General features: G+C 43.6%; 1 protein-coding gene across 7 annotated transcripts in view; it reads left to right on the top strand.

The window, feature by feature from the left end:
• Positions 1–16,778, top strand: part of PLEKHF2 (pleckstrin homology and FYVE domain containing 2) — a 31,926-nt gene that overhangs the window by 1,675 nt on the left and 13,473 nt on the right. The window contains exons 1-2 of one of the 7 annotated variants that reach the window (XM_071803935.1): positions 8,461–8,564; positions 9,342–9,541. The exons of 1 other annotated variant lie outside the window; for it this stretch is intronic. The gene's annotated coding sequence lies outside the window, so the exon portion shown is untranslated. Of the gene's footprint in view, positions 1–8,440; positions 8,565–8,882; positions 8,988–9,069; positions 9,162–9,319; positions 9,542–10,158; positions 10,244–16,778 lie in introns of those variants that run through there. 5 more of the 7 variants (XM_065832920.2, XM_065832919.2, XM_065832921.2 and 2 more) reach the window with 5 other exon arrangements.

Raw genomic sequence — 16,778 nt, 5'->3', positions numbered from 1 at the left:
TTAGACTTGCAGGTTTAAGCTAGCAAAGCATAAGAATTATATTAGTCCTGTAACAGATGGCATTTTGTCCATGGTAGGTAGCAGCTACAGCATCAAAAGTCCTGAATGAACTGGAACACATCAGACATCACTTACCCGGTGATCTTGCAGGTTAATTGTTTCCCACTCAGCCATATAATGGTGTTAGTAAAAGCAAACCAAAGATGATATTTATTTTCAAGGAAAAATCTTAGTTATTGCTTTTGAGAAGTGCATCCTGCAGATTGTCCCCGTTTTCCTCACAGCTAAACCTTTGAATATCTGCATTTTACTTTGGTCCTCTCTATTGTCAAAATGATCAACAGTATCCGAAAATGCTTCCCAGCCATAAACATAGGAACTGCTCTACTGCAGAAGTTGAGTGCCGTGCACTGTTTGTGTTATTCAAACCCACATTTGTCTTTGTGTCTTTCAAAGGAAGATACAAGAGGAACCATTAAGATGATTATGAACAGATTGCCAAAGAAGTGAGGATTTATTTTTCTTACTGCTCTGATGCCAGGTTAAGAACTACAGATGTTTAGTTATAAAAAAAATTTAGAAGGGGATAGAGTGTTATGCTGAATGTTCTCAGAACCTGTTGGCCATTGCATTTGCTCATGGCAGTTGTGCATTCTCGAAACTACATTTGTCTTTCTATCTCAAAACATCTCCATCTGTTTTTCAGCTTTCACAAATCTTGCTCTAAGTCTACACATTTTTTTAAAAACGTGACTGACCCTCAAACACTTTGAATCCATTGAAGTTGATCCAGTAAAAAATTGTGATAAGTAACATCCATAGATACATAAATCAGGACAAAATATACAAGAATTCTTTATGCTTCAGGCAATACTTTGGTTGTTACTTGTCTTTACAGACAGACAACAATTCACAGATAATCATTCACTGATTTATGTTCTCAGCTAAAGCAAATGGTGTTTAGCATTCTTCTCCAAAAGGGGCAAGTTATATATTCAGTGGGTTAATTTATGGCTGGTTTAGATTCCCTGTTCCAGGATAGGCCTCTCTGTCAGAAGGGCGGAATAGATGTGCATTTCTGTTTTGTGGATAAAAAAGCTGGGCGTCTTTAAAGGAAGATGCTGCTTTTCTTTCTTCATACTAGAGAGGGGACTTTGGAAACCTTTAATTGTGCAACTTATTAGCGGTTGAGGGTTTTTTGTCAAGGCAGCCATAGAAGACAGCTGTACGTGGTGGCTACTCCTGTACAACCTGCTGGAAGGTTTAGGAGCAGCTGCCCAAGCACTGCTGTCTGGAGCTGAGGGTTATTTTGCTCTGTGCATCTTGGGCTGAGCACACTGCCTTTTTACTCAGGCCATTCAAACTTTCTATTGTACTAATCTGAAGACTCCAAAAGAATTTAAAAAAAAAAAAATCTGCAAAGCTCTAACTGTAAGTCGCTATCCAGAAGGCTGGAACTTGCCTAAAAACAGAAATCCTTTTTTTTTGTTGTGGTTGTATATAATGCACAGAATCTGCAACATATTTCAAGTTGCAGGTAGGCAGCGTGTGACAAGACAGGGTATTTGTGTTAGTTCAGCTTTAATTCATTTGTCCTTTTATTACATTAGCTCAGTTGTAGTTCATCAACCTAAACATATTTTTTTCTTTAAGCGCCTAATGAATCGTCATGCCCACTTAACCTTCATATTCACTGACAACTTGCTCTAATAGGTTGAGAGATCTACTTTTCCCAAATAGCCACAAATGCATGCTGTCTGTTTGCTTTTCCCTACGGGCAATCTCTTAGCGGGAACAAATAGGGTCAATTTGGCATACAGATCTCTTATGCAAACATCTTGATGATTTCACTCAGATATTCAGTACAGCATCATAAAAAGAGGGCCAAAAGGGACCCTGGGAAGTAATTAAAGTACCAGTCCATCTATGAGCAGAATCAGCTATAGCCATAGGATCCAGTTACCCATTTTATGGATGAAATGTTATGCATAGATGGACTATATTATGCATTACATAACAGGATTTTTTTAATTGTCAGAGATTTTGAATTTATAACTTATTCTAGTTTAGGAAGATGACAGGACTAAAAATAACATTTGCTTTGTTATTTAAGGATTTACAGCTATTCTTCAGGATTATTGTAAAGCAACATAAATGATGTTTTAACTCATTTGGTTTCCAGTGAAGCAAGGAGGGAAATACATTCACAGGTGACTCTTGGTCACATAGTGACTGTCATCATGTTTGCTGCCTACTCCTACTTGGTCTTTAGTCTGTGCCAATGAGAGAGGGGCTGTAACAGGGAGGAGAAATTCTGTATGCTGGTTGTATGGTTTTCTACATCAGAACCACAGTGCTCTGGAGAATCAAAGCCAAAATGTTGAGGTTAGGGTGGGGAGATTTTTTTAGACTTCTCTCAGCCTGTAGTTTAAAAAAAAGAAAATCAAACCCCAAACCTCAAACGCTTAAAAATTCAGAGCGTGTGTCTAGTTTTGCCAGAGTGTATCTAAATGCTAGTTCTTGACGTATTACTGCATATAATCAGTTAAGGCTGAAGCGTGAAAGCTTAAATTTTGTAATTTCACACCTTCTTTAGTTACCCCAGGCAGAGCAAAACATTGTGGTCTAGGACATTCATGCCTATTTAGATTGCCATGCTTAAATAGGCATGAAATTAAATGAAGAGGAAAGAAAAATAGTTAAGATATAACTCTTGGGCTTCTTCATTGTCAGAAAAACCATGGTTCCTTCAACAAAGTCTTTTATATAGCTTTCTGGTTTAGAAGTCTTGTCTCTGTTCCAACCAAAAAGCCCAAGCAAAGGTTGGCTGCTGTTTTCAGTCAGTACAAATGTAGAAATTCTCAGATTCAGTCAGACTCCCCTAGATATTTTCATTCTAAGTAAAACAAACAAAAACCCAAACAAAAACAAACAAACCCAAACCAACCAAACAAAACCCCTAAACAAACAAACAAAACCATAAAAACCAACCCAACACCTGCTCACCACTCCCAACCCAAACTCCATGGGAGGGCTGGGCCAGTGGTGAACACATGTAAGGGGCTCCATAATTGATGCCATTTTGGGGAATGAGAGGTCTGAACTGTATCTGCAGAAGTCACATGAAGTCTGGCTGCCTGCAAATCCTGCTTTTTGTGTAGTGTAAGTGAAGGACATAAGCGACTAATGTGAGGCAGAAGAGAAATTTACCCCATAAATCTCAAATCGCAGTGCAAGTGACTACTCACTGCCCAACAGCTGCCACTGATCTTTACAGAGCCCGGTCTTCTGAGTCCTGGAGGTGCCTGCAGCTGTTTCTGGCAGGCTCCAAGCTGGCCAAGTATGGGGAGTTTGATGTTTCTCTCATGACCACATCATACAGTCTGCTCTGTGGGACTCAGCTTTTTCCATAGGGGTTATTCCATGGTGCAGCACAGGATTCAAGATGCATTTGGAAAGAGGTGAGAGGGACTGTGACTGCATGGGCACAGCGGTTGTAGTTGTCAGCTCTGAGAGGAGAGCAACGAGATCTGGTGTCCACTCCTGAAACCGGGAACTAGGTGTTTATGTGCTTTGAGATCTGGGTTTGGGCCTCAGCCCACTGGGAGCTTCATTGCAAACCCTTCCTGGAGGGATGCAGGTCTGAGAGTCCTTCCCTGCCAGCCCATGGTCAGACACTGTAATTGCTCAGAAACCCCTGGAGATGCAAATACAGTGTAACATCTGTTTGTCATCTTCTAAGGTCAGAAGGTGTAAAAGCACCCTGAAGATTTGTCCATCCACACTTTCTTAGCTATTGCTCATTACTGCCCCAGCTGGACACAGTTCACCCCCTTTAAACCATTGCTCTGACCAGGACAGTTCAGGGATGGAATTCCAAATTTCAGCAAATGGTTTATTCAGAAATGAACACATGGGACTGAACTACCTTAGTATTTTGTAGAACCCCCCACAAAGCCAGATTAATATGATTTGCATATTTAACAAATCCTGTAGTCTAAACTTTTAGAAAGATAATAAGCTTTCAACTGCAAAAATGCTATGCCTTTATGGCACTTGGAAAGCCAAAAAGTACAAAGCTTAGCACCTGTTGAAGTTTTTGCCTTAAAAAAAACCCCTTTCATCTGATTAATTTCTAATAAGGGGTAGAAAATCATCTTTTGCTTTCAGCAGTGCAAGTTTAGAATTCAGCATTACAGATTATTTAATCAAAGCTAAAGTTAAAAATGACATTAATATTTGCAAGGACAGAATGAGACACGCTGATCCCTCAGGAACAAAGAGGGATTTCTGGTTCAACTTGTGAGCCCTTTCATGTCAGGCTGTTGGCTAGCAGCTTGGCTGTGGAAACTGAGGAAGAAGGATGCTATTTGGAAGAGAACTAAGTTTCTGCAATGAAAATGGGATGAACACCAGATGAATGAAAGGTTATTCTATGTTTATATGAATTTCTACTACGAACATTTTCAGGGACAGGCCTCGCTTCTTGTGGTTGCTTCTTTGCCAAATTCTTTCATACTTTAGGTGTACAATGAGTGCAGCCTCTTGGTTATGATCAGTTCTTGTCATATGAAAACTCAGATAACAAATGATGGATTTTGTTAGTTTTCCCTTGGCCGACCAGAAGTTGCTTTCAAGTCCCAAAGAGATTTTGAGTATACAGATGGTGAGCAGAAATCCTTACTGTGTCAAAACCAGCGATCCATTTCTGTCAGTGTGAGAGAAGCAATCCATCAGGAAATGAGCTATATCAATTTTCAGTTTAGTGTTTAAGGCAGGTTAAAATGTTAAGCTCTGGTAACAGTTGTACATGGACTGGGTTCAGCCAAAAACAGAGGCAAAAAGTACAGATATCTATCTGAATTAGAGTTCACAGCTTGGGGCTAAATTTACAGAACAAATTTAGGCAATTTTAACCCAGAGAAGTTTGGAATCAGCCTGTGGTCTTGAATTTGAGTCCTGAGGTTTAGTTTCTATTGTACATGTACAGATTCTGGCTCTCACAATAATATATCCATGCAAGCTCTTCATTTTAATGCAACTCTCAAAACCTTCACAACAAATTTTTTAGAAGATACTTAACAGCCAGAAATTCATGTTACTAACATAAGCTTGACAAAATATTTTAAAATGAAATAAAATTACAGATGGCCCTGTTTTATGGGACATGTTATTTGTAATACATGAGACAGACAAATGTGCTTTTTTTACAGGAAAAAAAAATATGCCCATGCATTTACATGTTTTTATTTTAAAAGGCAAATGCTTAAAGCCAAGTACCAAATTATGTTCTTTTGACTGCCTCTACTCATTAATGTTATATGGAAAATGAGAACCACAATATATCAATTTCATGAGCATTAAATGCAATTTAATAAAAATAGTGTGAGAATATTTCTCACTCGGCTATTTCCATTGCAGTTGTGGTCTGTTGGCTACTAACAATGGTTTTTTTTCCCTATGCCAAGAGTAAAATTCTAATGCACGTTGACCCAACTGAAGGTAAAACACTCGACTGGAGTTCTGTTTAGAGAACCGAGATGTTCAGAAATGATTAACAGCAAGTTTCCGCAGGTCATCTTTGGCTCTAGTTGACTGCTTAGTTGGCTGTGGTGGGTTTGCCAAGAACTAACTGCTCAAAGGTTAGCAAGCAGGTGCCATAATTTTCTGAATACAAACTATACTCTTAAGTGTGATGGATCCTATAGAATGAATAGAAATAGATGGCAGTACAAATTAGTAATGTGTATTTATAGATTATATATATTAATTTAAAAAAATAATTAATTGGATAATTCAATCATTGAACAATGAATTTTAAAAGAATTAATACGTTGACACGTTATGAAGGTGAAAAAAGGAAATAGATAAATTTAAGCATTCCTTATCAGCTGGTGTCTACCAAGGAACTTATTAATTGCATCCTCTGTCACATGAAGCCCACATTCCTTCCTCCCCCTGCCCCCAAAGAACACTTATTAGATGCTAAATTAACGAGGTTAAGTATTTAATTGCTCTCTTTTTTTCTTAAGCCTCCACTAGTGGTCACTGTTGGGGACAGGGCACAAAGTCAAATGGCCATCAACCACCACTTCTTATGGCTGCTTTTGGGTTTCAAGAGCAGAGTGGTGTCTTTTGAACATTACAGAACTTTTTCTTCTATTTTTGTCTAGGAACAAAATGACCAGATCCCCAAAATAAGTGAGGAAGTGATAAGAGTGATAAAGAAAACTCATATATTTTGCAGAAATGATCCAAACCAATAAATTTTTTGACAGGCAACTTATATGGATCTACATCAGGGTTTAAAAAGCTACCGCAGCATTGTTTAGAGAAAGAAAAAGCATTAATAAAAAGGTGCTTTTCATACGCACTCAGTTTTCTAGCTATTGCTTGCTTTATGCATGGAATGCAAGTGGCTTGCCATGGGTTTCTTGTTTCAGTGGGAGATTTGCTCTCCTTCACCAGGTGCTTTCTCCTTAGCACAGCTTGTGGGCTCTTTATCAGGGTCCATCAGGGAGGGCTCAGATTTGTTACTTGCAGAAGGGATGTGGGTTCAGCAGCCCTGCTTGCTTTGGTTATGTAGGAAATTAACTCCCAGAGCTGGGAGCATATCTGAACTTATGTTGGTGGTCTTCTGCAGTTGTCCGTGTCACTTGTCACATCCCCACGCAGAAGCTTTTGAATGTGCCCTGCATGCAGAAGCTATGTCTATTGCAACAACGAAAGAGCACCATTCCGTCATCTCTGTCTTCTAGCAAACACTTAGGGCAGCATTTGCTGGATTTGAGGGGAGCAGCAGACAGACAGGCTGCCATGCTGTAGGGTGGGAGGACACGTGTGCTCAGCCCTCCATGTTCTGCTCCCTTCCTCATGTCCGTCTCTCACAGCAGGAGAGCCCCAGCTCGGTGATGCAGCTCTCACCTCTCTGTGCCCCCATCTGAGCTGGAATAAAAAATGCAGATGAATTCCAGAACCTTCACACAATCACAGAATGGTCAGGGTTGGAAGGGACCTCTGGAGGTCATCTAGTTCAACCCACCTGCTAATGCAGGGTCACCCAGAGCAGATCGTACAGGAATGTGTCCAGCTGGGTTTTGAATTTCTCCAGAGAAGGAGACTCCACAACCTCTCTGGGCAGCCCGTTCCAGTGCTCTGGCACCCTCAAAGTAAAGAAGTTTCTCCTCATATTCTGGTGGAACCTCCAATGCCAGGAGTGGTAGGTTCATTATTACCACCAGTGGGTTCATTATTACTGCTGGAAAGCCCCACTACCTACCTAGTCTATTTATTTCCCCAGAAAAACCAACGACGTTATTGCCCAATAAAGTGAAATTTGGAAAATGAAACCCTGCTGTATTGCATGTAAGTGAAACTTTCTTGAAAAAAAAATCCCCTCAGGCCATTTTCCAGGGCACAGACTTGGGCACTGGAACGACACCATGGCAGTGCACGATGCCACTGCCGAAATGGGGGAGCTGTGCCCTCTTCCCTCCCACCCCACAGCTCCTCAAAACACCCAGCCACCCTCCCATGCTGGCAGCACCCATCAGCGGCTGGAGGTCTTGGGTGGACTGGGTTAGCTGCTGAACAGCTAGCTAAATTTGGAAAATATTGCTCTGGATGTCTTGATGTGTAGATGCTAAAAGTGATAATGTAGACAAATAATGGAAAATGTGACCATCCTCATCTGCTTCTGGGAAAATGTGCTTGGAGCCACAGACATAACACACGGCCCCGGGATGGTGCACAAAGAATGGAAATGTGGGGTTTTTTTAAAAAACAAACTGAGGTAATGCTCCTGTGTCACAGAATCACAGAATTATAGGTATTGGAAGGGACCTCAAAATATCATCTAGTCCAGTCCCCCCGCCAGAGCAGGAACACCTGGATGAGATTACACAGGAATGTGTCCAGGCAGGTTTTGAATGTCTCCACAGGAGACTCCACAACCCCCCTGGGCAGCCTGTTCCAGTGCTCTGTCACCCTCACTGTGAAGAAGTTTCTTCTCATATTTAAGTGGAACCTCTTGTGTTCCAGTTTGTACCCGTTGCCCCTTGTCCTATCATTGGCTGTCACCGAGAAGAGCCTGGCTGCATCCTCGTGACACTCACCCTTTATATATTTGTAAGCATTAATAAGGTCACCCCTCAGTCTCCTCCAAACTAAAGAGACTCAGCTCCCTCAGCCTTTCCTCATAAGGGAGATGCTCCGCTCTCTTAATCATCTTCGTGGCTCTGCGCTGGACTCTCTCCAGCAGTTCCCTGTCCTGAGAACCCTTCCTCCACGAGGTGCCACTCGTGGGTTGAGAAGCGCCGGGCGCTCCCGCCCTCTCCTCACGCAGGGCGGCTCCGCGAGCCCAGACCCGGGACCGGCCCGCCCGCCGCGGAGGGACCGGCCCCGCCTCAGCGCTTCCCGCCTCCTGGCTCCGCCCAAGATGGCGGCGGCCCCGCCCCGCGGGCGGTGTCCCGGAGCCCGTCCCCGGCGGCGGGGTGTATGACCGCGGCGGTGTGGGGCTGGCGGTGGCCGGGCGGTGGGGCGGCAGCCGGAGCGGAGCGGGCTAGGTGAGCAGAGTGTGTCCGGCCGTCTCCTGAGTGAAGGGGCTTCGGCCGCCGGGGCCGGCCGGGGAGGGAGAGAGAGGAAGAAAGAAACTTTCCTCGCGGAGCCTTTCCCCGCCGGGGCTCCGGCCGCTTTTCCGCGGCCATGTTGGGAGCCGGGGATTGCCTGGCAGGGAAGGAGCTTCCCCCAACGGGAGACGGCGCCGGGCTTCGCTGGCGGCCGCCGTGCGGGGCTGTCCCGCCGCGGGGCTGGGGCGCTCCCGGCCGTCGGTGGGCGCACCGCCGCTTCCCGCCGCGGCGGGAGGGACATGGGCAGGGAGGAGCGGGGCGGCGGCGGGTCCCGGGGCGCTGAGGGCGTTGCGGAGCCTCGGCAGCGAGCTCGCCTTCGGGAGCGGGGGATACAGCAGCGGCCCCGGTCCCGCGCGTTACGTAAGTGCCCGAAACTCAGCAACTCGTGACCGCGCCGGGGCCCGGGCGGGACGGGACGGGGGCGGCGGGGGAAGCTGCTCCTCGTTCTCGGAGCGAGTCGCCTGGAAAGTCTGCATGCTGTGGGTAAAAAAATAAAGGCAGCGGAACCGCGAGTGGTGCGGCTGCGAGCATGAGGTACTGTTGTTTTTTGTGTGAAATTCGTATATTTTGGAGAGGAATGAGGCTGGTCTGCTTAAGATACATGTGGCACATAAGGTGGTGTCTGAAAGCGGTTCGGGAAAAGACAGCCATGTGTTTTTCCTCTCGCCTCATTTGAAATCCTGTGTGCATAGACACCGATATTTATAAATGCAGAACTGCTCATCACAGCAAGAAAGCGATGAGTGAGTCTACTGAGCAGCACATCTTGGCATCGACTTTGTCCCTGCTAAGAGAAGAGGTTATAGCTCAAGTTCTGGCATGAAGCGTCAATGCAAGTTTTTGATAACCAAAGCAAACGCTTATATCTTTAACCAGAGATGGAGGACTCCTTTGCCTGACTTTTGGTTGAATTGGTGAGTGGTTCCAGAAGTACTATTAAGTCCTAACTCAGGCTGTCCAGTGTGCTGAGTAGTTACTGTAGGGACTGACGCTTATTTGACACGCACCACATCTGATGCTGTGATGTGCCTGGCAGTTTCAGTTCAGACAAGGTTAATACAGTAGGCGAAGCAAGTCTAAAATCAAACCCACAACACTGGAATCAGTTCTAGAACTGACATTGCTAATTCCTCTTCCTCTCCCAAAATAAAGAGAACTTAAATATTCAGCTTTCAGCTTCTAAGACTTGAATTATTTTAAGGATGACTCTCTGAAAGAAGGGAAATATTTAAAGACAGCAGTGCAACCAGTGCTGAGATTCTACAGCTTATTTGCTTTGTATGCACTCATCAACATGCAGAAAGGATTTTTTTTTTACCCTAGGAGGCAATGTTTTTGCTGTTAAACTATATAATCTAAGTATTGTTGATTAATCAAGTGGCAAATAAGAATCTCTCTGTAGGTAAACGTTGCCTATATCAGCTGAGTTTGTTAAATAACATTTTCCCAGGTGTTGCGCTGCTTATGTGCAAAACAGCAGTGAAAGTGGAGTGTTGTAAGTCCCAAATTCTTCCTTCTGAATGCAAATGGGCCATGTGCCTTTTGATGTGTCTGTGAATGTTGCTTTGCACAGAAGCCCCTGGAGAGGAAGTCCATTAAATGTTAAACGAAAACTGGTGAGTAGAAATTTTGAGCTGGAGAAGCTGGATTGCTTTCCTCTCGTATCTTCTAGAGAGCGGCAGAGTAGTGTCTTTTCACCTAGCAGCAAGTTTTCAATAAATGCAGTGATGAAATAATTGTTTAGCAAGAGCTGCATTCTGTTTCCCTTAAATTACGTACTGAGGCTTAACTCTAGTATTACATGTGTCGCTGGACTAACAGAACATCTAGCTGTAACATCATGAAGCCCTTCAGTTTACAAAAATGATCATTGGTGAAATGGTCGTTATGTTCAAATGGCACTGTGACTTTTGGGTTTTTACCATTGTGGTTAGTTGAGAGCCCCAGAGAGAGGTGGAACTGCAGCTCCAGGTGAGGCGTGGTACAATGGAGCTTTAAACATTACATTTACCTTACCAAGAGCCAATGAAGTCGGGTACAAATACCAGTTCTGTTACACTTGCAATGTTTTTGGTGACTTGTCTTCACCAAACAGGGCTGGAGGTGTAAAAGTGAAAGCTTAGGGTCAAAGCAGGATGTGCAGGTGAGGGAGAGTTGAAGTTTTTAATACTTGCAGTTGTAATTTTCTGAAAATATATCTGTTAGCTGAAGTGTTGGGTGAGTCTGCTTGCATGAGAAGTGGCCTGATTGGGAGTTGTAGGACGAAGATTCTCATTTTATGAAAATAAATAATGTGCAGAAGTGTTATTGAACAGAAGTGTACTTCATGTTTTTCAGCCTGACACTTTAATACTATGTAGTAAAAAATCCACTCATATGTTTACTTTGTTTTTTCCAAGTTTCTTAAATAGGTAAGAGTGCTGCTGCCTTGGATGTAATCATGCTATTTATTTTTATATTTTTAGCCTGTTAGTGATTGTAAATAATTTAAAGGTTTTAAAAATTTTTTGGAAGAGTGTTTTTTTTTTTTCTTTATATCATTATGTTTTACAAAAAAACAGCGTTACGCATATTCTATATGTAATATAGCAGGATTTTGGCATTTTCTGTAAGTGTAAAAGACAAAAAAACCCAGTTGAAAGTTAAGGATTTCAAATGCAGGAATATTCTCTCTACACCTCCCCCATTCCCGAATGTAATAAGGTGATGTGCAAGCAGTTACTGTGTTCAGATGTAATCTCTCGTGAAGTTGTACTGATTCAAACAGATACAGGGGGTTGCTGTGCAGTGATTTATATTATTTCTATCAGCAGCTTTAGCTTTCACTAGATACCTCTTGTACCTCAAACATATCATTTAGATGTAACTGTTTTGCCTTGTAGTACACAGTATGCCTTCTGCAAAAGTTACTGTGTGTTCTTTGGAATTTGCATTTCTAAAGTGTATGCATAATTTGTTAATGCAAATTAATATTAAAGAGTATACAGCACCTGCTGCCATTCATGTTGTCAGATAGCATCTTTCTCAGAACAGTGCACGTTAACTTCAGTGCAAACCTTGGAGTGCTCTTTGAAGTTTCCTCTAGATCGTGTCATTTTGCTGCAGCAATAAGGGTGTAAGAGCAAAGGAAAACACCCCGTTGGATGAGAACCGTGGGGAGCAGGAGCGCAGTGCTATTCTGGATGCAGTTATTGCACTCAGAGGGCTGGATTGTGCTGAGTGCTCTAATATCTGTACTCTGAGTGCTTTCCGTATAACTTTGAAATGCATCAAAGACATCGGACAAGCGGCAAAAGGGAAAAAAGCCAGTGAGTGCATTTTCCAGGAAGGCCACCTACAATCAGTGCTGTGGTGACAAGGTTCTTGCAGGAAATGACTCCTATTCCCTTCTTTGCCTTTACGTTTCTCCTGACTTAGCTGTCAATACTTGGTAATATAAAACTTCAGAGACTGATTTTCAGTGTACTTCTGTTCTGAAAGCTCTGTGTGACAGTGGTTTTTTTTTTTTTTTCCTCCTCTTTCCTGATTCTGATCTAGGTTAGCAGCTTGGAGGCAAGTGAACTGCCCTTTTACCACACAGGTTATGGCTGAAAAGCTGGTTATATTGAAGACTGACATTCTATTTATGGTGTCATTGTTAAAGCTCTCCTTTTGGCTTTTGTCAGTAACTGCCAAAGGTCAGTTTTCTGGGTCTTCGCTGTCCACCTGTAGGTCGCTGAGTATAAAAAAGGGCTTATGTCCCTTGCTCCAGAGGATCAATTCAATGCTTGGCTTATGTATTTTAAATATTGCTGGATAAATACATTTTAAATACTGTTCGGGGGTGACCGTGACAGGTCCATGGTTGCAGCACATCAGTGTCGTGGAGCTTCCTGAAAATTGTCAGATGTGGTTAGATCCCAAGCTGTATTCCAGCTGCCTGTGTGCCCCTGTTTTCAGCTGGGCTGCTGGTTTGCAGCCTGGTGACAGTCCTGCTGTGCACATCGGTGCTGGGGCTGGAACCGTTTGTGGTACCAGTTGGAGCAACTGCTTTCAGAAGGTTTCAATGGTAGGAAAACGGTTCCCTGCAGCCAGAAATACTTGCCCTTTGTCTGATCATGCTGGTAAACTAGTGGTAGAAGTTGTTTGGCTTTTCTATTTTTTTTTTTTTAGGAGTTAAGAATTTTAAGGGCCTTAGTATGTCTGAATATTCTGGTTTTCTGCTATAATATTGACAGTGTGGTGCAGTAGCACTTCATTTTTAACTTGGCCAAGTCATGGGAAACGGGAGGGGTGCCTGAGGACTGGAGGAAAGCAAATGTCACTCCAATCTTCAAAAGGAGCAAGAAGGAGAACCCAGGTAACTATAGACCGGTCAGCCTCACCTCCATCCCTGGAAAGTGACGGAACAACTATCCTTGGTGCCATCTCAAGGCATATCAAGGATAAGAGGGTCATTAGGGGCAGTCAGCATGGCTTCACCAAGGGGAAGTCGTGCTTGACCAACCTCACAGCCTTTTACAAAGACATAACGAGGTGGATGGATGATGGCAGAGCAGTGGATGTGGTCTATCTTGACTTCAGTAAGGCATTTGATACAGTCTCCCACAGCATCCTTGCCGCTAAACTGAGGAAGTGTGGTTTGGATGACCGAGTAGTGAGGTGGACTGGGAACTGGCTGAAGGGAAGAAGCCAGAGAGTCATGGTCAGTGGGGCAGAGTCCAGTTGGAGGCCTGTATCTAGTGGACTCACGGGTCGGTACTGGGACCAGTACTATTCAATATATTCATCAAGGACTTGGATGAGGGAATAGAGTGCACTGTCAGCAAGTTTGCTGATGACACCAAGCTGGGAGGAGTGGCTGACACGCCAGAAGGCTGTGCTGCCATACAGTGAGACCTGGGCAGGCTGGAGAGTTGGGCGGGGAAAAATGTAATGAAATATAACAAGGGAAAGTGTAGAGTCTTGCATCTGGGCAGGAACACCCCCAGGTTCCAGTATAAGTTGGGGAACAACCTGTCAGAGAGCAGCGTAGGGGAAAGGGACCTGGGGTTCTGGTGGACAGCAGGATGACCATGAGCCAGCACTGTGCCCTTGTGGCATCCTGGGATGTATTAGAAGGGGGGTGGTTAGTAGATCGAGAGAGGTTCTCCTTCCCCTCTACTCTGCCCTGATGAGACCACGTCTGGAATATTGTGTCCAGTTCTGGGCCTCTCAGTTCAAGAAGGACAGGGAACTGCTGGAGAGAGTCCAGTGCAGGGCAACAAAGATGATTAAGGGAGTGGAGCATCTCCCATATGAGGAAAGGCTGAGGGAGCTGGGTCTCTTTAGTTTGGAGGAGACTGAGGGGTGACCTTATTAATGTTTATAAAAATATAAAGGGTGAGTGTTATGACGATACAGCCAGGCTCTTCTTGGTGACAACCAATGGTAAGACAAGGGGTATAGGTTCAAACTGGAACACAGGAGGTTCCACTTAAATTTGAGAAGAAACTTCTCAGTGAGGGTGACTGAACACTGGAACAGGCTGCCCAGGTGGCTTGTGGAGTCTCCTTCTCTGGAGACGTTCAAACCTGCCTGGACACAGTCCTGTGTAACCTCATCTAGGTGTTCCTGCTCCGGGAGGGGGATTGGACTAGATGATCTTCTGAGGTCCCTTCCAATCCTTGACATTCTGTGATTCTGTGTTTTTACCCTGTTAGGTAGCAGCCAGCTGCCTGGCCTCCTGGAAGTATTTCTGTAGTGTAGTATTAGCGTTGCTTCCTAAAGTGGAGATTTCTTCACTTACTTAGATCAAGAGCAGCAGAAGAGGGGATTGCACCTGGCTGAAGGAGGAGTTTGTGTTGTTGCTTGGCTTGTGTCTTGTTTAGTTTTGTGGAAATGCTTGGAATTGCTGAGCTGGTAAACATCTTTATCGTGCAGCTTCCTTTCCTGTAACAGGATATCTGAATCTGAAGGACACATGAATGTGAAAATAATTAATATTGATATATCATCACTACCTCATTTTTTATTATGGTTATACTGCTGTACTTGTAAATTGTGAGACTGCATGGGAAAACTTCACTCTGTTTTAAAACGTGGCTTGCTAAAGGCAGATGCCCTGTTATGTTGCAGTAATTTGTAGGAAGTTGATGGCTCTTGCCTGGCTTGGTCACACTCTGTAGCTTGAGCATGCTATAGTCAATTAGCTATAGTCTCATCCTTGTTGGACTGTTGGTAAAATTCAGTAGCTTCTCTCCTAATGGTAACAAAAGCAAACTAAAGAAAACTTAAAACAGTTGTGTGACTTGTGTGGTGTGGGTTTTTTTTTTTTTTTTACACTGGCTGTTTTAAGTACCCATACATAGTAGAAAGACATAAGGCAGTGAACAGACAGGTGTGTCATAGGTGTGCATTCATGAACAAAGGGGAAATAAAATTCTCGGAACTCGAGGAAGCTAATTTCAGCTGTAGATGTTCTGGTAGCTCTCAAGTGCTAAAGCATGCAGGTGCTCTGAAATTCAGGAGGTGCTATTTTTAGTGTATGTTTGCGTATGAGAGATACTCATCAGAAATCCTGTTAATGTTCCGTACTTGTAGGTTAAAGATGCTACAAGAAGCATGCTGGCAAGTACTATCTTTTCAGTAACTGAAGACCAAATCCCCTTTTTCACATAGACTGAGAAATGGCCTAACTAGCTGTTAGCAAGTTGCCTCCATGTGTTCTCTAAATACAATAATCCATAACAACAACAAACCACACAACCAACCTGGTTTTAGGGAACTGCTTACAAGATGGATTTGGCAATGCTTCTGGTGTAACAGCGGTAGCTGGATCTGTTTTTTCTATAGTAATGATACTGTGTCTTCCCTGCAAAAGAATTTATATACATCTATTTCAAGATTTAAAAGCTGTGTTGATGCTGTGGATTCTCTTAGTTGTGCTGGGTTAGCAAAACTTGAGGCAGGATCTAACTTGCTCTGAAATTGGTCAGATGCTTTTGATGGAGTTTTCATGTCCCTCATGCGATGTCAGTTTAATGTCATGTGGTGGTATTTGTACATGTCGAGTTATTTGCTGTCCCAGATGTGCGCTGCGGTGCTGTGAGTGGGCTGTCGTTAATTAAGCTGTTCCTTCTGAGGCAGCGTATCGGATGGGAAGGGCAGCCTGGAAGGGAGGGGTGAGCCGCTGCTGCCAAACTGGAAAACAACATTTGCTGGGAGAGACTCTTCAGGCAGCTGAACAACTGGAGTAGAGAAACATTAAATTGTGAACAGAAAAACATGTTAGTGTTTGGTGTTACAGCCTGGTTGAGTGATCCTTTTAACACTGGCCCAGCACGTGGGGTTGGTGTCTGCTGGAGCATCTCGAGCTGGAGCAGGGTCCCACACTCCTGTCCTCGACCCTTGACTCTGAGGCACATTTCTAAGGTGCTGGTGTGTTGTTTGCTGTTCTTCTGATGGCCTTTAGCTACTTGGAGCTGCAGAGAACTTTGGGAGGAGCTTGAACATTTTGGCCTCAAGATCTGTGGAAGCTGGTTTTGAAATGGCATTCTGTTGTATGTTCCCAGCAATTTGGTTAAGATGCAGTTTGGTAGCTAAGCTAACCACTGCTAGTGCTCCCAATTGTGTGCAAATAAAAAGTTAAAATACTAGAGTATTTTCCCGTGGCAGCAGAGATTTGATCTAAATATTATGTGTTGTTTTGTTTTGTTTTTTTTCCCAGTTAATTGTTTGATCATTACTTTAAAAGGGGATGTGTGTTATATAGTTTATTGTATGTTTATGTGAACAGAAAAACTCAACCTTTTTAGGTATACCAATTTTAGTATGCTGACAGCTGCAAGTATTTGACATGCCCATAGTTGCCTGGATCTTGCTTTCTATGCTTTGACAAATGAGTTTGATGTCAGATTGACAACACTCTTCATGGTGGGTCAGGCCTGCCTGTTTACCTCCATTAACAGAACTCGAGCTCTTGGGGTTGTGTGGCTGTGTTCTGTCAGGTTTTTTTCTTTTTAAAATTCCTTTAATTCTAGCCATTGCCTGTTTTCAACATGCATGTGCTGGCTACCTCCTCTGCCTCTTGAAGGGCCTTAAGGATTTTCACGTCTGGGCTGGCAGTGCCGTGTTTCCCAGGTGCTGTTCAGAGCCACCTAAGCCTGTATCAATGCCTGGGGAGTGCTCGGC

This window comes from Patagioenas fasciata, chromosome 2 (genome assembly GCF_037038585.1).
Source record: "Patagioenas fasciata isolate bPatFas1 chromosome 2, bPatFas1.hap1, whole genome shotgun sequence".
NCBI classification, from domain to species: Eukaryota; Metazoa; Chordata; class Aves; order Columbiformes; family Columbidae; genus Patagioenas; species Patagioenas fasciata.
Note: the sequence above shows the minus strand (reverse complement) of the source record. Positions and strands in the feature narration are given on the sequence as shown.